At 41.9% G+C, this 22,444-nt stretch overlaps 1 pseudogene; it reads right to left on the reverse strand.

Moving 5' to 3' along the window:
• Positions 1 to 236: 236 nt before the first annotated feature.
• On the reverse strand, positions 237 to 22,444 carry LOC115847326 (tripartite motif-containing protein 60-like; annotated as a pseudogene).

The following is a 22,444-nucleotide window of genomic DNA, read 5'->3' on the forward strand; positions in this document are numbered from 1 at the left end:
AGATCATTGATGGGATTAGAGAGAGGGGATTAAGGTAAGAGTGTCTTCCATGCCCTGGACAGAAGATGCAATCAGAGAGGAAGATGGGAGGTGTCATCAGCAGCCTGTAATCTCCCCAGGCGAATTGCATCTGCAATCTGTCCATTGGGATGAAGGGAAGGAACCTCACTACAGGCTTATAAAGGCCCAAGGGGCCAGATTCTGACCCCAGCAATGAACAGAGAAGGTGGGCTGTTTCATGCTTTCAGACTTGGATCCAGACCTGGATTGAGGAAGACCTTCTGCTCTGTGGGGAAGAAGCCAAGAGTCCCACTGGGTGGAGCCAGGATACCCACAAAGGCCTTGAGGATACAGAGCAGCTCCCCCAGCACAGAGCCAAGACTGAGAAGCGTGAGCAGGCGAGCATGGACTTGGGGACAGAGTCTCAGGTGGGCCTGAGCAGGGACAAACAAGCTACTCAGGGGACACTGTGTGACCCCACCCTGGTGGAGAAGGGCCAAGTTGGGGTCATCTGGGAGGTCCTAGAGGGCAGGAGGTTCTCATTCCATTCATTTGGAACAGACTCTCTGGCTGGCAGAGTGGAAAATTCTGTGGGTTCAGAGGAGAATAGGGAGGAAGGAAGCTTCAGCTGTGGGTGTGGATGTGACCTGACATCTGCCTCTCACCTGCGGGAGGTGTGGGCAAGTCCCAGGGGCTCCCGTGGCTGGGGGGTGGGGGGCAGGTGTGGGTTTGGGACCTGCTGTGTGTCAAGCACCCTGCTCTCAGCTGTTCCATTTTCTTCTCAACATATGGGCTCCCTAGTTAAGGTTTTATGTATGTGCCTGTGTTGTTACTTTATGGAAGATAAATAATTGCTGGCTATCATAAGGACATATACACACAGTTTCCTTTGATATTGTAATCAACTGTGTGAAATCTGTTTTAGTGTAACAGAGATAAGGTTAACCTTTTAAGCCCTGTTTCTTTTTCTTTTTTTTTTTCTTCTTTTGGGACTCAGGCCCCAGGGACTTTGTTCTTTAACCTGCAATGCCTGTTGTGCCCAAGGCTGTTCCCAGGTCCTTTTCCAAAATGTCTGTGTCTTCCTGTCTTAGAATGATAGTATTATTTTCATGTATTTGAACTTGCAGCTAGCTCAGGTCAATTACTTGTAATGGTGGTACATCTTTTTTTTTTTTTATTGAAGTACGGTTGATTTACAATGTTTTGTTAATTTCTGCTGTATAGCAAAGTGATTCATATTATATATACATATACATTTTTTTTCCATTATGGTTTATATCAGTTCCCTGTGTTATACAGTAGAACCTTGTTGTTTATCCATCCTATGTATAATAGTTTGCATCTGCTAACCCCAAACTCCCATTCTGTCCATCTCCCTCCCCTTCCCTTTTCCAACCACAAGTCTGTTCTCTATGTCTGTGAGTCTGTTTCTGTTTCATAGATAGGTTAATTTGTACCATGTCTTCTGTTATATATATAAATGGTATCATATGGCATAGTCTTTCTCTTTCTGACTTAGTATGATAATCTCTAGTTCCATCCATGTTACTGCAAATGGCATTATTTCATTCTTTTTAATGGCTGAGTAGAATTCCATTGTATATATATACCATATCTTCTTAATCCGTTCCTCTGTTGATGGACATTTAAGTTGTTTCCATGTCTTGTCTATTGTGAATAGTGCTGTAATGAACATAAGGGTGCATGTGTCGTTTTGGATTATAGTTTTGTCCAGCTATATGCCCAGAAGTGAGATTGCTAGGTCATATGGTAATTCTATTTTTAGTTTGTTTTTTTTTTTGCAGTACGCGGGCCTCTCACTGTTGTGGCCTCTCCTGTTGTGGAGCACAGGCTCCGGACGCGCAGGCTTAGTGGCCATGGCTCTCGGGTCCAGCTGCTCCACGGCATGTGGGATCTTCCCGGACCGGGGCACAAACCCGTGTCCCCTGCATTGGCAGGCGGACTCTCAACCACTGCGCCACCAGGGAAGCCCTATTTTTAGTTTTTTTGAGGAACCTCCATACTGTTTTGCATATTGGCTATACCAAATTACATTCCCAGGTTGGTACGTCTTCTGAGTCTGCTGTAATCTCTAACTTTCCCCTTGGATACAGAGACTGAAGGGGTGTGGACATTTTAGGATGGAGGAAGAGGGAGAGTTGTGGCTCAAAGAAAGAAGAGAAAAGCTGGCTGGTCTGGCTGGGGCAGGAGCACACTGAGAACACTGGTCAGCCTTGTGAAAAGAGTTTTTACATAGAACAAGTTATGCTTGTAATTTAATGGGAAAATAGTAGAACAAACCCAATGTATCCTTTCCAAGTGTTGACAAAACAAAACACCACACACTGTTGGAGTGACTTCAACAACAGAAACTCATTTTCCCAGTTCTGGAGGCTGGAAGTTGAATATCAAAGTCCTGGCAGGTTCGCTTTCTCCTGAGGCCTCTCTCCCAGGTGGCCTCCTCCTGGCTGTGACCTCACATGGCCTTTCCTCTGTGGGTGCCCATCCCTGATGTCTTTTCCCCTTCTAAGGACATCTGTCAATGTTGCATAAGGGCCTCTCCCCAGCAGCCTCATTTTACCTTAATCAGCACATTACAGACTTTATTACCATATAGGGTCCCATTCTGATGTACTGGGAGTTAAGCTTCAACTTATGGACCATGGGGGGCACACAGTTCAGCCCACAACATCCCACGTACACATCCAGTGAGTGATGCCCCCAGCCAACCCTGCTCCTCATCACTGGGAAGCAAATCCTGCATATCATAGAGTTTTCAATGTAAATAGTGTACTCTGTGTCTTTCAAGTATAGGATGTCTTTTCATTAATAACCTTTAAAAAATTATCACATGTCCACAGCCCCAACTGACTACAATTGTCTTTTTGTTTGGATGTATGTATTTCAATTAAGAAAAAAAGCCTTGTCAAATATTGTTGATTATATACATGCTCTTTATTTCTGTAATATACATTCTTTTCCCTCTTGTGACTATTTTCTTGAAGGAGCCTGGTGAGTTGTGCCATAGAGTTGCCCACACCTGGATTTTGCCGATTGTGTCCCTGTGCTGTTGATTTTCGTCACTACTGGGAGCAGTGGCTCTCTGTGAAGAAGAGGACCACCTAGCAAGCTTGATTTCAGCCCATTAAGTAAAAGGGACAGAAGTGCCAAAGGAAGCAGAGACTGACTGGGGCTCTCAGTCCTCCTGGCAGCTGCTGTAGGGTTGAAGGGAAGAGGTAGAAATAGGCCTGAGTGGCCACAGCTCCCTGCAGATCCTGGCAAACCTACTGGCAGCCGTGAAGGAGCAGAGAGAAGGCTGAAGGGCCAGGTGGTTCTCATTTGTCCCCATCCCTGGAGAGCCAGGTTTCTCTGAAGGGAGTCTCCTCAGACAGAAACCCTCCCTGCACAATGGCCCTGGCATCTTCCCTGGCACAGCTCCAAGCAGAGGCCAGCTGCCCCATCTGCCTGGATTACCTGAGAGATGCAGTGACCACTGACTGGGCACAACTCCTTGTTACCCCTGCATCCAGCAGTGCTGGAAGGGTCTCCACGACATCTTCCCCTGTCCTGTCTGCCTCCAGCCCTGCCCTGACAAGGGCATCAAGAGGAACACTCAGTTATGTCTCATGATTGATTGTGTGAGGAACCTTCCCAACACGGAGGACATGAGGAAATGGCAGAAAGAGAAACCCCCGTGTGAGAAGCACAGGCATGTTCTGAGCCTCTTCTGTGAGAAGGACCCGGAGCTGCTGTGTCCCCAGTGCAGGGTCTCCTCTGACCACCGTGGTCACCCCCTGGCACCCATGGAGCAGGCTGCACCCTCTCCCAGGAGGAGGATCAAAGCCCACATTGAGCCCCTGACAAAGCAGCTTGAAGATGCTTGAAAAGGCATTAGAGATGCAAATCTCCAAATCATCTGACTTGATGTGGGAGGTGGAGAATCAAAGGAATTAATTGTACTCTGAAGTTGTACACTTTAAGCATTTCTTGGGAATGGAGCACGATCTAGTTCATGTTAGGTTACTAAATGAAGAGAAGCGTGTTCAAGATAAAATAATTGAAAAAAAAAACCAAATATCAAACCACGGACCCACGTTGCAAAGTCTGCTTGATGAAATAACTGAGAAGTGTTTGCAGCCTGACCTGGATTTACTGATAGACATTGAAAGGATCCATAGCACATATGAAAACTTAGAGAGTCCAGCAGGCTTTTCTTATGATTTAAAGGAGGAGGTTTTCACTCTCCCCCAACAATATTTTGGCCTCCACAAAATGATCGGCACATTTCACGTAGACTTGACATTTAATCCTGAAACTGCTCACCACAGTCTCATCATCTCACAGGACAGGAAAATGGCAACATTTCGAGGGATGGAACCAAACTGTGTTCTTAATCCCAAGGCATTTACTTCTCACCTAGAAGTCCTGAGTTCTGAGGGATTTGACGCTGGCAGGCATTTTTGGCAGGTAAAAGAAAAAGGCCTGGGTGAATGGTCCTTAGGTATGTGTAAAGAAACTTTCCCCAGAAATGCTCCATCATCACCATCCCCAAGCAATGGCTGCTGGCGAATTCAGCTCTGGGGTACTACTCATGGCATACGGAATTCAGGATACACCTGTTGGATTGGTGTTTTTCTGGACTATGAGTTGGGGGAAGTTTCTTTTTACAATTTGAATGATAGATCTCATTTATATACATTCAGTGACATATTTACAGAAAGACTTATGCCCTATTTCTCTATTGGACCTTCTTCCAAATCCCTTACAATAAGTCTAGTTGAAGATGAGTGCTGAGCCCCCTTGGAAGACATTCTGTGTGTTCTACTTTCTTCCTGTGTTCAGGGAAAGTCCTTGCAATAAAGAGTCTGAGTCCATCTTTGATGTCTGACTGCTGATGTCTTTTTTTTTTTTTTTTTTTTTTGCGGTACACGGGCCTCTCACCGCTGCGGCCCCTCCCACTGCGGAGCGCAGGCCCCGGACGTGCAGGCCCAGCGGCCACGGCTCACGGACCCAGCCGCTTCGCGGCACGTGGGATCCTCCCAGACCGGGGCACGAACCCGCGCCCCCTGCATCGGCAGGCGGACTCCCAACCACTGCGCCACCAGGGAAGCCCTGCTGATGTCTTTTTAATCCTCCCCCTCTGGCTTCACCCCTGCCCCATATCTGGGCAAATGGTCAGGGCAGCCTGACCTTGACTAGGCTTAGGGTGGTTCTAACCCAGGAAGGCCCTGCCTGCAGAGGAGCTCTTCCAAACCAGCAAAAACCTCCAAGCTAGTGGCTTTTTCCCCTTCTCTCAAGCCATTTTTGGACCGGTGGCTTCCCTGACTCCACATGAAGCTTCAGTGAGTGCAAATAAACCATTTTACACCCTCTTGGTGTGTTTGTGGCATTAGCAGTTTTGACAGCAGAATCAAATTTTGTGTGGCTTGAGTTTTGCCTCACTGGGTTGACCATAATGGTTCTTAGGATACTGTATAATCCAAGTTTATTTTTCAGATATTCTGATCCCCACAGGCAGGGTATATTCATTTTTATTTTTCAACTACCATAATGCAGGATGTTTCAGCCTATGTTTTCTAAAATTATAATGAACTTGCAATTCCCCATTTCTCCTGTGAAAAGTTTGGAAATCTATTACAAATTCCTTGAAAATGTAATATTTACCAAAAACAAAACAAAAGAAAGGAAAAAAACCACTTCACACTATTGATTCTTCCAGAAAATTCTATCACAAAATATCTAATTTGTCTTTTTTGAAGTATAGTTGATTCACAGTATTGTATTAGTTTCAGATGTAAAGCGAACTGATTCAGTAGTGTATGTATGTATATATACTGTACTATAGAGTAAATCCTTTTGTTTATTTATTTTATGTAGGGTGGGATGTAACTGTTACTCCCACACTCCTAATTTATCCCTCCCTCCTCTCCTGTTTGGTAACCATGAGTTTTCTATTTCTGTGAGTCGGTTTCTCTTTTGTATATAAGTTCATTTTTACTATATTTTAGATTTCACATGTAAGTGATATCATATGATATTTGCCTTTCTCCATCTTACTTACTTCACTCAGCATGACAATCTCTAGGCCCATCCATGTTGCTGCAGATGGCATTATTTTATTCTTTTCTATGGCTATTTAATTCTATAATATTCTTTCTATTTTATTCTTTTCTATGGAGTAATATTCCATTGTATATATGTACCACATCTTCTTTATCCATTCTTCTGTTGATGGACATTTAGGTTGCTTCCATGTCTTTGCTATTGTAAGTAGTGCTGCTATGAACATTGTGGTGCACATATCTGTTCGAATTAGAGTTTTCCTCTTTTCCAGATATATGCCCAGGATTGGGATTGCTGGTTCATATGGTAATGCTATACTTTCTAAGGAACCTCCATACTGTTTTCCATTGTGGCTGAACCAATTTACGTTCCCATGAACAGTGTAGAAGGGTTCCCTTTTCTCCACACCCTCTCCAGCATCTATTATTTGTAGACTTTTTGATGATGGCCATTCTGACCAGTGGGAGGTGATACCTCATTGATGTTTTGATTGCTTTTCTCCAATAATTAGCCACATTGGGCATCTTTTCATGTGCTCGTTGGCCATCTGGATGTCTTCTTTGGAAAAATGTCTATTTAAGTCCTCTGCACATTTTTTGATTGGGTTGTTTATTTTGTCCATGTTGAGTTGTTTGAACTCTTTGTATATTTTGGAAATTAAGCCCTTGTTGGTTGCATCATTTGCAAATATTTTCTCCCAGTCCATAGGTTGTCTTTTCATTTTATTTATGGTTTTCTTTTCTGTGCAGAAGCATGTAAGTTTGATTAGGTCCCATTTGTTTATTTTTGCTTTTTTTTTTTTGCTTGGGAGACTGATCTAAGAAAACATTGCAGTGATTTCTGTCAGAGGATGTTTTGCCCTGTTCTAGGAGTTTTCTGCTGTCATGTCTTATATCTATGTCTTTAAGAAATTTTATTTTTGTGTATGGTGTGAGGGAGTGTTCAAACTTTATTGATTTACATACAGTGGTCCACCTTTCCCAGCATCACTTGCTGAAGGGACAGTCTTTTCTCCATTGTATATTCTTGCCTACTTTTTAAAATTAATGGACTGTAGGTGTGTGGGTTTATTTCTGGGCCCTGTATTCTGTTCCATTGATCCATATGTCTGTTTTTGTGTCAATACTATGCTGTTTTGATTCCTAAAGCTTTGTAGTAGTCCTCTGAAATTTGTAGGGTACTTTTCTTCTTTTTTTTTAAGACTTGCTTTGGCAATTCTGGGCCTTTTGAGGTCCCATATAAATTTTAGGATTCTTTGTTCTTGCTCTGTGAAAAATGTCATGGGTCATTTGATAAGGATCACATTAAATCTGTAGATTGCTTTGGGAAGTATGACCATTTTAACTATATTAATTCTTCCAAGAGCATGGGATATCTTTCTATTTCCTTGAATCATCTTCAATTTCCTTTATCAGTGTTTTATACTTCTCAGCATGTAAGTATTTCACCTCCTTGCTTAGGTTTATTCTGAGGGGTTTCTTTTTTTTTTCAATGTGATTTTTTTTTGTTTTGGTACGCAGGCCTCTCACTGTTGTGGCCTCTCCCGTTGCAGAGCACAGGCTCTGGACGCACAGGCTCAGCGGCCGTGGCTCACGGGCCTAGCCGCTCCGCGGCAGGTGGGATCTTCCCGGACCGGGGCAAGAGCTCGTGTCCCCTGCATCGGCAGGCGGACTCTTAACCACTGTGCCACCAGGGAAGCCCTCAATGTGATTTTTTTTTAACTTTCTCTTTTTGATATTTCACTGTTAATGTAAAGAAATTCAACAAATTTCTGTATGTTAATCTTGTATCTTGCTACCTTGCTCAATTCATTTAACAGTTCTAATAGTTTTTGCATGGAGTCTTTAGGATTTTCTATATAGAGTATCATGATAATGGCATATACTGACAATATTACCTCTTTCCTTCCAATTTGCATACATTTTATTTATTTTTCTTGTCTGAATGCTATGACTAGGAGGTCCAATACTCTGTTGAATAGAGGTGATGAGATTGAGCATCCTTGTCTTTTTCCAGAATTTAGCAGGCAATCTTTCAGCTTTTCACTGTTGAGTATTATGTTGGTTGTTGGTCATAAATGGTTTAAATTATGTTGATATATATCCCCTCTATACCCACTTTGGTGAGAGTTTTTGTCATGCAGGGATGTTAAATTTATTAAATGTTTTTTCGGCATCTATTGAGATGGTCAGGTGGTTTTTATCTTTTGTTGATGTGGTTTATCACATTGATTGATTTGTGTATGTTAAACCATCCTTGTGAACTTAGGATGAATTCTACTTGGTCATCTTGAATGATCTTTCTTTTTTAAAATTTTTATTGGATTATAGTTGATTTACAGTGCTGTATTAGATTCAGGTATACAGCAAAGTGAATCAGTTATACATACACACACACCCACTATTTCCTAGATTCTTTTCCCATATAGGCCATTACAAAGCATTGAGTAGAGTTCCCTGCGCTATACAGTAGGTCTTTATTAGTTATCTATTTTATATACGGTAGCATGTATATGTCAATCCCATTCTCCCAATTTATCCCTCCCCCCGTAGCCCCTGGAAACCATAAGTTTGTTTTCTATATCTGTATCTCTACTTCTGTTTTGTAGATAAGTTCATTTGTACACTTTTTTTAGATTCCACATATAAGTGGAATATGCACAAAAAGCAAAAAAAAATATCATATGATATTTGTCTTTCTCTCATCATGTCAATCTTTAGGTCAATCCATGTTGCTGCAAATGGCTTTATTTTGTTCTTTTTTATGGCTGAGTAATATTCCATTATATATATGTACCACATTCTCTTTATCCATTCCTCTGTTGATGGACATTTAGGTTGCTTCCATGTCCTGGTTATTGTAAACAGTGCTGTAATGAACATTGGGGTGCATGTATCTTTTCAAATTATGGTTTTCTCCTAATATATGCCCAGGGGTGGGCTTGCTGGTATAATCTTTTTTATGTGCTCTTGGATTTGGTTTGCTAATATTTTGTTGAGAATTCTGGCATCTGTATTCATCTAAGATATTCACCTATAATTGTATTTTTGGGGGGTATCTTTGTCTCCTTTTGGTATCAGGGTGCTGGTGGCTTTATAAAATGTCTTTGAGAGTGTTGCCTCCTTTTCAGTATTTTTGCAGAGTTTGTGAAGGATCGGTATAAATTATTCTTTGTAGACTTGATACATTTCCCCAGTGAAGCCATCTGGTCCTGGACTTTTGTTTGCAGGGAGTTTCTTTTTCCTATAAATTTTATTTTATTTCTAGTGATCTGTCTGTTCAAATTATCTGTTTCTTCTTGATTCATTTTGCCATGCTGTATTTTCTAAAAACTGGCCGATTTCTTCTAGGTTGTCCATTTTATTGACATATAACTGTTCATAATATTTTCTTATGGTATTTTTTATTTCTGCAATATCCGTTATTATTTCTTCTCTTTCATTGCTTATTTTGTTTAATGGATCCTGTCTCTTTTCTTCTTGGTGAACCTAGCCAGAGGTTTGTCAATTGTGTTTATCCTTCCAAAAAAGCAGCTCTTGGTTTTATTAATTTTCTATATTGTTTTTATTAATCTCTATTTTATTTATTTCATCTCTCATCTTTATTATTTCCTTCCTTTTTCTGACTTTCAGTTTTGTTTGTCCTTTCTCTAATTCTTACAGGTGGTAGGTTAGGTTGTTCATGTGGAGTGCTTCTTGTTTTTTGAGGAAGTTCTGTATGGCTATAGACTTCCTGCTTAGAACTGATTTTGCTGCTTCCCATAGCATTTATATGGTTATGTTTCCATTGCTGTTTGGCTCAAGGTATTTTTTAATTTTCTATTTGATTTCATCGTTGACCCAATAGCTTTTTAGTTGCCTGTTGTTTAGTCCCCATGTATTCATTTTTTTCTCATTTCTCTTTCTGTGGTTGATTTCTAATTTCATGCCACTGAGGTCAGAAAAGATGCTTGAAATAATTTCTACCCTCTTAAATTTGTTAAGGCTTTGTTTTGTGTCCTAGACTGTGGTCTATCCTAGAGAATATTCCATATGCATTTGAAATAATGTGTATTCTGGGTTTTCTTTGGATGTGGCATCCTGTATGTATCAATTAAGTCTAGCTGTCTTATTGTGTCATTTAGGATTTCTGTTGCCATATTGATTTTCTGCCTGGAAGATGTGTCCATTGGTGTCATTGGACTGTTAAAGTCTCTGACTCTTACCATATTCCTGTCAATTTCTCCTTCTCTGTCTGTTAGTGTTTGTTTTATGTATTTAGGTGCTCCTATACAGGGTGCATATATTTATAGAGTTTGATAGCCTCTTAAGGTATTGACTCTTTTACCATTATATAGAGTCCTACTTCATCTATATTTCTGGCTTTTGTTTTAAAGTCTATTTTGTCTGGCATGTGTATTGATACCACTACTTTCTTGTAATTTCCATTTGGATGAAATATTTTTTCCATCCCCTCACTTCCAAAATATGTGTGTCTTTTGCCCTAAAGTAGGTCTCTTGTAGACAGCATGTTGTAGATTCTTGTTTTATTTTCCAATCTGCCACTGTATGTCTTTTGATCAGACCTTTTAGTCCATTGATATTTAAAGTACTTTTTCAACCATAATTCAAAAAGAGTCATGTACCACAATGTTCATTGCAGCACTATTTACAATAGCCATGAAATGGAAGCACCCTAAATGTTCATTGACAGATGAATGGATAAAGAAGATGTGGCCCATATATATAGCGGAATATTACTCAGCCATAGAAAGAAACGAAATTGAATTATTTGTAGTGAGGTGGATGGACCTAGAGTCTGTCATACAGAGTGAAGTACGTCAGAAAGAGAAAAAGAAATAGCATATGCTAACACATATATATGGAATCTAAAAAAAAGGGGAAAAACTGTTCTGAACAACCTAGGGGCAGGACAGGAATAAAGACGCAGACATAGAGAATGGACTTGAGGACACAGGGAGGGGGAAGGGTAAGCTGGGATGAAGTGAGAGAGTGGCATGGACATATACACACTGCCAAATGTAAAATAGATAGCTAGTGGGAAGCAGCCGCATCGCACAGGGAGATCAGCTTGGTGCTTTGTGGCCACCTAGAGGGGTGGGATAGGGAGGGTGGGAGGGAGATGCAAGAGGGAGGAGATATGGGGATATATGTATACATATAGCTGATTCACTTTGTTATACAGCAGAAACTAACACAACATTGGAAAGCAATTATACTCCAATAAAGATTAAAAAAAAAAGTATAGGGAAAAAATCTATCATTCTAATTGTAGAAGGAAACCTCACCCAACACATAGTTCAGAAAAATACCAATCTTACAGGGTTCTACCATGGACAGGATGGTTTCTCTTAGGACTTGACACAACATAAGTTCTCTAAACATACCATCCATCTGCCTAGATGGGACCCTCAACTACTGGGTGATTTCGCCAGTTCCTAGGAAAATAATCTCGGCACAGTCTTGTTTCCCGCTTCTATCTCGCAGTAATGTCTGCCAGAATGAAATCTATTACAACATGGGACAGCAGGACAGAGATAAAATCTACTTGGGTAATAAAAAGTTTGGCTTTCTCTTTCCATATTGCACAATTTTTCCATCCTCGGAGACAATAAGTTGAGGATGTGCTGTTTCAAGGTCTAAAATCACATCTACTAGAAATGGCTTGGTAATTCTATCAATGCCAGAATATTGTAGAGGAAGGTTAAATCCATACTTGTTTAATTGGAATGAAAATGCTCAGAGCATTTCAGGATTTGATACTTGCACTGGATACTCTTAACCTGTCTCAATAATTCCAGTTCTGACTGCACACACTTACCCACTACCTCCCTCAGCAGATGTTTCAATGTGGAAGCATGATCTGTAAATGTTACAAAATTTTCATAGAGTTTTGTTAAAATGTCCATCTCTTCATCTTCCATCTGCTTGGGAATATCCTCTTGCTGATTCTGTAGAAACAGTCTAAATTTGCTCACATTCAGAATTTATTTCTTCTCTCCTATATTTAACCTGCTTCCTCTGTTCAACTGATTGGCTGGCTTGCAGAGTTATCACTTTTTCAACTTGTTCCATATCACTCTTCAAGGGCTCAACGGTACACTGTAGAATTTTCTTGTGATAAGAGGCAGCTTTCTTAATGGGGCAAATGTAGTGTTTCCATTGTTGAATGAAGAAACTGCACTGTGTACATAAAACCTCTAGATCCTTCCATAAAAAGGGTCAGAAACTGATTGTGCTTCTCACACACAGAACTCTCTTTCTGCCCCTTCCACGTGCTCCTTCTGATCTGGAGTAAATTAGCAATTTCAGTCAAATGACTGAGCTGGGGAAGGTATCACCTAGGTCCTTCCAAGCCATGTTGATGCATGAGTGACAGAAGTTGTGCCCACAGTTGATGGTTACTGGATCTTTCCAGTTATCCACACAGATGGGGGTAGCTAGACACCTCTTGTGGCTGTACCAAGGCAGTCACGAACTCCACTGAGTTGAGAACAGAAGTGGTGGATAAGAATGCTCCCTCTGGCAAGGCCTGCTCAAGCTCAAGACCCAGTGAGAAGTGGATATCCTCCCCCAGCGATAGCAGATTGAACAGTTTTATGTTTCACTGGACCGCCATACTGATGACAGCCACCGAAGTCATGTTCAGTCCCCTGTACCTACCTCAACTTCAAGGGCAAGGGAGATTCACTGCTTGTAGCTCTATCACAAATTAGCCCACCCAGATTTAACATTAATGACTTTCTTCTACAAGTAACTAACCACAGGTTCAAGCAAGTAATCTCTCCACTGGGGAGAAAAGCTTTTAATTTCAAAATTTCCTAGACTGGCAATCACAATATAATAATTATTTCAGGCAAGAATCATCAATGACTGCAAATACTGTAAGGTAAAATTTCATGGGAAATAATATATTCACACAATCTCAAAATATCACTCTGAGAATTATAGTTCATGTATAGAGAGACAAAATAAGTGCTTTACAATGTAGAGACTAGAGAACACCTCCTGACCAATGAATGGATAAATTGATGGCCTGCAATGGGAAGAAAAACAGCACATATGGAACAGTTCTGCCCCCCACACCATTACCCAAATCTAATCACAGGGAAATAATCACCAAAATTGAAACCATGGAACATTCAATGGTCTTAAACACTGCATAAACAAGAATGACACTGAAAAAGAAATTATGGGGGAGTGTTTTACATTAAAAGAGACTAAAGAAACAACTAAGAGAAATTCATGATCTTAAGCTTTGATTCTAGATAGGCAGGAAAACTGCTGTAAAGTGGATAGTATGGGACAAAAGGGAAATTTTGAATACGCACTATTTATTGGACAAGAGTAATATCATAGTTAACCATCTTGAATTCTAAAATTACACTTTAGCTACATAAGAAAGTATTCTGTTCTTAGGAAATACATAATGAAATACTTATAGATGAGGGGTCATGAACTTTTAATGTTACTCTGAAATACTACTTTACCAAAAACAGGTGTCATGGTTTTGGTATGATGTGGGAGTGTGATGGCTGTGACTATAAGACTTCATAGGGATGGAATAGTTCTCTATTTGGTGGTGGCTACATGAATCTGCATGTCATAAGTGTCACAGAACTGTATGTACTCATTTGACCAATATCAAATTCTTGGTTTTCATATAATATTGTTAAGAAACATGGGAACGTAGACAGTGGGTCCATGGGACCCCTCTGTACTATCTTTAAAAGTTCCTTGAATCTATCATTATTTCAAAATATTAAAGTTTAGAACCCAGGTTATAATTCTCAGTTTGGCTCAAATGAAATTCCCGTTTTTCTTCTTAACTTGATTGTTAATTGAATTTTGTCAAAAACATGTACTATTTTTTATACTTAAAAAAAAATCATAATGTTGATATCTATAGTCAATATCACATTGATTAATAGCCACTCTCCTTCATGGACACGTCACCTTCATCTGGCTCTATCAAGACCACTTTCAGAATGACGTTGTTAATCCACTAATTGCCAAATCCAATGGATTTTTTTTTTACATGTATATGAAATATTTTTATTGTTGTTAGTTTTATAGAAACAGGGTTGTATTATTCACACTTTTCCACATCTTGCTTTTCTTTTTTTTGAATTTTTTTGAATTTTATTTAATTTTTTTTTTATACAGCAGGTTCTTATTAGTCATACATTTTATACGCATCAGTGTATACATGTCAGTCCCAATCTCCCAATTCATCACACCCCCACCCCCACCCCCACCCCCCGCTGCTTCCCCCCTTGTTGTCCATACGTTTGTTCTCTACATCTGTGTCTCAATTTCTGCCCTGCAGACTGCTTCACCTGTACCATTTTTCTAGATTCCACATATATGCCTTAATATATGATATTTGTTTTTCTCTTTCTGACTTACTTCACTCTGTATGACAGTCACTAGATTCATCCACGTCTCTACAAATGACCCAATTTCGTTCCTTTTTATGGCTGAGTAATATTCCATTGTATATATGTATCACATCTTCTTTATCCATCCATCTGTCGATGGGCATTTAGGTTGCTTCCATGACCTGGCTACTGTAAATAGTGCTCCAGTGAGCACTTGGGTGTATGGGTCTTTTTGAATTATGGTTTTCTCTGGGTATATGCCCAGTAGTGGGATTGCTGGGTCATATGGTAATTCGATTTTTAGTTTTTTAGGGAATCTTCATACTGTTCCCCATAGTGGCTGTATCAATTTACATTCCCACCAACAGTGCAAGAGGGTTCCCTTTTCTCCACACCCTCTCCAGCATTTGTTGTTTGTAGATTTTCAGATGATGCCCATTCTAACTGGTGTGAGGTGATACCTCATTGTAGTTTTGATTTGCATTTCTCTAATGATTAGTGATGTTGAGCAGATTTTCATGTGCTTCTTGGCCATCTGTATGTCTTCTTCGGAGAAATGTCTATTTAGGTCTTCTGCCCATTTTTTGATTGAGTTGTTTGTTTTTTACTATTGAGCTGCATGAGCTGTTTATATATTTTGGAGATTAATCTTTTGTCTGTTGATTCATTTGCAAATATTTTTTTCCCATTCTGAGGGTTGTCTTTTCATCTTGTTTGTAGTTCCCTTTGTTTTGCAAAAGCTTTTAAGCTCCATTAGGTCTCTTTTGTTTATTTTTGAAAAACATGTGCTATTGATTCATTTCTTTGGTAAAAATCTAGTAACTGGAAGAAGTGGCAAACGAGGTACCTAGAGAATCCAGAAGGCTGTATGTGGTCCCTTCGCAGCGCCCTCTAGTTGTTCTGAATGTGTGGTTCCCAGACCAACATCATCAGCATCACCTGGGAGATGGTTAAAAATGCAGCTTCCTGGGTCCCACCTGGGATCTACTGTGTCAGAACATGCAGGGGTGGCTCAGCAGTCTGTGTACAGGCCTTCCTCCTTTCATCACCCTGTGACTTATTTACAAATGGAGGGATGGTGGTACCCTGCATCGAGCAGGGCTGTTGGTGCCATCTTTCCAGCAGCGTTTGCTCACTTCATGCCTCTGTGCCACATTTTGGTAATTCTCACAATATGTCAGTTTTTCATCATTATTATATTTGAATGGTCATCTGTGATGAGTGATCTTTGAAGTTACTACTATCACCCACTGAAGGTTCATATGATGGTTGTTAGCATGGCAATAAAAATTTTTTTAATTAAGGCATTACATTGTTTTTTAGACAAAATGCTATTGCACACATGATAGACTACAGTACAGTGTAAACATACTTTTGATACACATTGGGAAACCAAAACACTTACATGACTCACTATTTTGTGATAGTCCTGTTCTTGGAGTAGTCTGGGACCAAACCCACATTTTCTGAGTTATGCATGTGTCAGTAAGATCTCTGAGTGATTCTGACACATGCTGAAATTTAAAACTGATTTACAAACACTTTCTATGTGCTCCCCCTCACTGGGGAGGCCACAGTTACCAGCTGTGTCCTAAAGGTTCCTCAATCTCTAGGTGTAGTTCAGGTGGATCTACCTGAAAGTCTTGTGTCCAAATGTCATTTGGCCATTTCTAGATGCCTCTTCCCCAATTGCCAACACTTCACTCTGTCTTACATTGAATTAATTACCCCTCCTAGCCTCTTAGGAGGTAGGTAATCACGGGATTACCTATTTCAGTGAATAATATCTCCACACCCAATGGCCCACACCACTTTTCCTCAACTCCATTTCTCTCTCCCAAATCAGGGTGGCAGCAGCTCTCATCAGGGCCACTTCTCTATTATCCTAAATGGCCCATTTGCTGGGTCCTCTTCAGTCCCTGTCATCATTCTGTTCTCTGGAATGCACTTTTCAAAAAAAAATTGATCTCATTACACCTCTGCTTTAAAAACTCATCTCCTTTACCGTTATTAGGATAAGTATCCTGACCCCAGACTGGGGGCTTGTGAGGGGAGATTGTTGGCAATGCCTGTTTTTTAATACCTGGCTTCTTATTTCAGACCTGCATTCTCTTTGTGACAATACATCAAGCTGTACGCTAATGAATTCTACACTTTTTTGATGTATGTGAGACTTCCATAGACAAATTTATTTAAAAATGCACAAGCCAGGATCAGATCCAGTCACCCCTCCATCCTGACTACAGAGGGGATGACAAGGAGTGTCCTGAGCCCCTCAATCATGAGAGAGCTCTTTCTCTCACCAGAGTTGGAAACCATTACAGCCACCAGTAAGGCAAACTGGTGTTCACACTCCTGGCCTGAGCACAACTGTGTGAACATGGGCCTGGTGCACTGTAGGAGCACAGCTGGTAAGTGGCAGAGCCCGTGTCAGATCCACTCTCACAGGAACCACGCTCTTCACATCTGAGATTCAGAGCATAGACTGACATTTACCTGCTTCAGGCGCAATTATAATCGTCCTCATGACAAGAGTCACTGACACAGCACTTTCTGTCTTCTCACTTCTTGTTTGAGTCTCAAGTACCCGAGGAGGTAGGTTCTGCCACCAACTCACTTCACAGAGCATGAAATCGAGGCACAGCGGGGTGAGCTCACCCGTGCTCCCAAGCTTACAGCTGATAACTGGCAGAGCCCAAACTCAAACCCAGAGTCTTGTTCCAGAGTCCACTCCACACTGGCCACACCTAGGGTCACTGGGACAAGGCAGAGGACAGGGGACATTGTGCAATTTGGAGGTGGGGCTGGAAGGAAGGCTACTTGGGACCCCACCATGATGCACGTCTGTGGTCACACAGCCAGTGAGTGGCCAGGGTCTGAACTCAGTTTCCTCTTACTGCACATCCCTGTTATCACCGTTTCCCTTGGCTGGGGGTCACCAAAATGCTTGCTGCAAATGCAGATTCCCTGGCTCACCTATGGAGACAGAATAGAAACAGTTTCTATTTTTAAGTAAACATTTATGGGTGTAGACCGTACATACATAAAGACACACACATTCATCGTTTTGCATCACCTGAGAATGATTACAAAGCAAACACAGCCCTGTAACCACCTACAAAGCCTACCATTTAAACAGTACCTGCTCCCTTTCCCCTCCTGGCCACTCTCCATCACTGCCTCCACTCTCCTCCCCAAAGATAACCGCCACCTGCTGCTAAACCATGCACTGGTTTGGCCTGGTTTTGATCTTCATATGAGGGGAGCCATACACAGTATGTTATTGTATTTCTGGACTCTTCAGCTCAATATGACAGGTGGGGAATTCATCCTTATTTTTCTGTTTTTCAGATCCCTTTTCTTGGTGAATAGTAGTCCATTGCATGCCTGTACTGCTGTTCATTAGTTCATTCTGTTGCTGAAAGCCCTTGGGTTGTTTCCAGATTTCCCCTATTGGGAATTGTGTTGCTATGTGCTTCCTTGCACAAATGGACACATTTCTAAACATAAATAACAGGAGTGGAATTGCTGAGCTGAAGGGCTGTGTAGGTGCATACTCAGCTTAAGTAGAAAGAACCAAACTGGTTTTCAAGGTGGTTGGACCAATTTTCATTCTGATTTTTCTTTTTATCAGCTGTCATCACCTGACACTTTATTGGGTCAGATATTAAAAAAATATGTTAAAACAGTTTTGTCCCATGCATATATGCAGGAGATTTATGTTTTTGTTTTTCATCTGTGCTGCTCTAGGCGAGCAAGGACTTGGTTTTGTTTACTTCAGTTTCCCCAACACTAAGAACACTTAGGTGCTACTCGATGCTCACGTGACAATGTGTAAATACACTAGTATTTATGTTGTGAGTGTACAGTATATGTAGCAAAAAAAAAAAAAGGTTTAAATTAATGCATTAACAGAGATTATTTGGGGGCATTGGTGGACTTCCTTTTTTATCCTCTACATATTTTAAACAATATACACTCCCTTTTTAAAAAATTGTATTTCCTATTAGAGAAACAATTTTATGATTGTGAAGGACACCATTTTATATAATGTTAAGTAGAGGGAAGCAGATTATGAAACTGTATGTAAAATATACTGCCATTTATCACCTGTCATATAAAAAAATAAAGATGTGGATATATACAAACTTCTGAAAGCACACAGTTGAGAGCATGAATCTTGATTTATCTAAGTGGTAGGATGATGGCTGATTATCCCCTCAGTGTTCTTATGTGTTATTGCTGTTGTTTTTTTTTTTTTTTGCAGTACGCGGGCCTCTCACTGTTGTGGCCTCTCCCGTTGCGGAGCACAGGCTCCGGGACGCGTAGGCTCAGCGGCCATGGCTCACGGGCCTAGCTGCTCCGCGGCATGTGGAATCTTCCCGGACCGGGGCATGAACCCGTGTCCCCTGCATCGGCAGGCGAACTCTCAACCACTGCGCCACCAGGGAAGCCCTCTTATGTGTTTTTAAATATCTATTTTCCTGGCATAAAATAAAATAATACAAGAAAATATTAATCAAAATAGTGAAAATAATGCCAATCAAAACTGAAGTACTTCATGGGTAGTATGTACTTTCCATGCATTCTCATTTGAAATATTTACTGAATTTCTGGTTATTAGGCTAGAGATACTCTAAGTGTAAAGTATTGTTTCTGTCCCCAACCTACAAATGGGGAAACAGCTTTCAAGGGAGGCAGGATAACCTGCCCTCTTCTCAGGGATGTAGTGCAGCTGAGCCTGATGGGAGTCTTATACTCTGCATATGATGTAATCATAATAAATATTCTCTGCCAACCAATGAAAAGCCTAGTGTGCAGTACTTCGTTGTGCCCTCATCAGTAACTTTCCTTTTACCTAATATTCCCCAGCCTCCCCACTACCTTCTGCAAATTTTGCTCAGGGACGTGTAATTTTGCAGCCTCCCTGACAATTTGCTACCTAACCGGGAAGGGCAGGGGAGCCAGAGGGCCCTGAATCACATCTCCCCTCCTCGGGGAGTAAATGGACAACCTTACAAAGCTTTTCAGATTTCAGTTCATCATCAGCAAAGATGAAATTAAGTGGCATTGAGAGGATCAAGGGAGGATCACAAAGGTGCAATGGAGATCCTGTTTATCACCTGACCTAATCTAGGCAGGGCCTGGCCCTCCTCTCTCATCTCTAAGCAGCACCTCTGAACACACCCCACACACCCCTCCATGCCCAGGGCCCACCCTCCCATCTATGGAGGAGCCACAGCCTTTAGGGCTGGACCCCAATAGTTCCACCCTCCTGGGGGTGTATATATACCTGTCACATCCCAGACCCCGCCATATGTTGGGAGAGCAGCCTGAGGACCTGGCCCAGGAACCCAGAGAGAACTGCCCCCTCAGGTAAGCGGGGATCAAGGATGAGGCAAGACCATGGGGCTTCCTGAGCCGCTGCTCCAGGCCCAGCCTAGGGATCCACCTCCAAGGGAATCCAGACTGGGGTTTGGCATATGTAAAAACCTGTCCTTTATTAGGGTTCCCAGTCCCACAGCGGGCCTTGTCCTAACTCACCTAAATGTTTGCTGAGAGCACAGATGCCCAGTTCCCACCCTGTCCAGGGCCCAAGGATGGAGAGACTGGTATCTGTGTGTGAGAAAGCCCCCAGAGGCTGGTTTGAAGCCCCTGTGGGATCCCCCTCCAAGATGTCTCAGTCAGGGGCACTTTGTGGTGTTAACCAAAATTTCAGAAACCAAGACCTGATTGAAATAGAGGCCTTTATTTGGGGGTTGTTAGGACAGCAGCCCCAGAGACCCGGATTCATGAAGCACTTGACTTGTGTTCCCTGAGTCCAAGCTGGGGGAGGCTTATCAAGGCAAAGAACCTGCAAGGTTACATAAAATAAGGGTGCTAAGCAAAGAAGCATTGGCTGGGGCTGCAAATGATTACACAGCTGCAGGTGCGGGGGCGGGGACGTTGAAACTGCAAAGTTGCCCCAGAGCTGTCAGCAGATGCTGTTGTGAAAATGGCTGATGGTGTCCTTGAGCCGCAACCAGTTCAGAAAATCAAATTCTCAGTGATGCACGGTCATGTCTGAAACCACATCAAAGGTGGCCACCGGGCTCCTCTTTGATTTTTAAATCCATCATCAGTGTGTAGGTGGAGAGTGGAGGGATTAGAGCTATGGGGCCTTGAATGAACTCGGTCTTCCTCAACTTCACCACTGCCTGCTTGCACACACAGAGAGTACAAGTTAAGTTGCCCAAAGTCACTCAGTTCCTAAGGGAGACTGGAAACCTGGCCAGGATTTTAGTCATTTAACAGCTTAGTCCGGGACTGAGGTGATATTTGGAGATGCCATCATGGCGGGATAACACGGAGTTGGCAGTCACGTGTGGGATGCAGATTTCCAAAACCTGGGTAAATTTACAACAGCCAGAGTGGAAAGAGTTCCTGATCCTGTCCTTACAGCTCTGGCACATTTTGTTGGGGGAGGTGACCCCTCATGGAGTCGGGAAGCTGGGATCAGGAGGAAGGGACAAGTGAGCTCTGAGCTGGAAGAGTGAGGAGACAAGTGAGGGCTCTGCTTGTACAAAGGTGCTGGGACCAGAGTGGGCTGAACCTGCAGGAAGAGGGCAGGAGGTTGAGTGCTGCAGAGAGCTTGGTGCTGGGAGAAGCTGGAGCTGAGGGAAGGACGTGGTTCTCGTGCCAGGAACAGCAGTCCTGCAGGAGAGGGTGTGATTAGATCCTGGTGTGGGTGGGAGGAGACTGGAGGGGCCCAGTGGGTGGTAGTGGGCTGGGTGGTCAGAGGCTGGTGCAGGCACCCAGAGGAACATGTAGGGACTTTGGCAAGGGTGTTAGTGGTGACAGTGAAAGACATATTCTTTGATCACAGCATCCTGAGCATGGAAAGTCTGGGGTTTTGTTAGTTGAGTACCATAGAGCACCTTCCATGTGCCAGGCCTGCTGCTAGGCACATTTTCCCCCTCCTCCATAAATCCCTTCTGACCTGTCAAAGGTCACAGGGCCATAGATGGAAGAGCCAGGATTGCAGCCCAGGCAGCTTGGCTCAGAATCTCTGCTCGCTCCACCCTACCAGGCTTCCTCTCTTTCTGGCTCCACTACCCTGTTTGCAGTATTTTATAAATCTATGCCAATCAGACAAGGCACAAAGAACAATCTCTCTTGTTTTTCACTCTGATATCTCTGGATTATTAAAAATGATCTGCTTTGATTTCATTATTGGCATCTTTTTATCTTCTTTACCCATTTTTATGTCCAGATTTTTCATTATGTTTGCTTGAATTGCTTGATATAAGCTAAATATATGCTTGAAGTAATCATGTAGTTTTCTGATTTTCAAAAATTTGCTTCCTCGGCCAAACAGATGGAACATATTTCTCTATAATTTATTTCTATAGTCTATGGTTTTATGGTCACTTTTGCTTTTATTAGACATGCACAGTGAAAACTGCATAAGCCTGTAACCCTACACCACCACCCAGATGAAGAAACAGATTGTTACCAGCACCCCTAGAGCCCTTCTCACCTTCCTCCCAATCACTAGCCCATCCCTCCTCCCCCAGTATGAGCACTGATGCTGAGGTCTAACACCATGAAGTCGTTTCTCCTGCACACACGGTGTGTATTCTTTTGTGCCTGGCTTTTTGTCACACCACGTTACATCTTTGAGATTCACCCCAGTTTTGGGGTGAAGAGTATTTAGTGTCCACACATTGCTGATTAATGTCCCATTGTTTGAACAGACCACATTCATCTAGCCATTCTAATGCCGTGGAACTTTGCGGTTATTTCCAGTTTGGACTTGTGAAAAGCGTTGTATTGAACCTTCGTGTATGTACTTTTGTGCACAGTTTGTAGCCCTGGTTCATAGTCTGGATGGTTACACAGCCTGAGTAAAATAACTGAGTGTATGTTCTACGATAGTTAATAATGCAAAATAGTTTTCAAAAGTGGTTGTGCCCACTTACCTCTCACCAGCTGTGTATGAATGATCCAGTGACACCACAT

This window comes from Globicephala melas, chromosome 5, assembly GCF_963455315.2.
Source record: "Globicephala melas chromosome 5, mGloMel1.2, whole genome shotgun sequence".
Taxonomy (NCBI): domain Eukaryota; kingdom Metazoa; phylum Chordata; class Mammalia; order Artiodactyla; family Delphinidae; genus Globicephala; species Globicephala melas.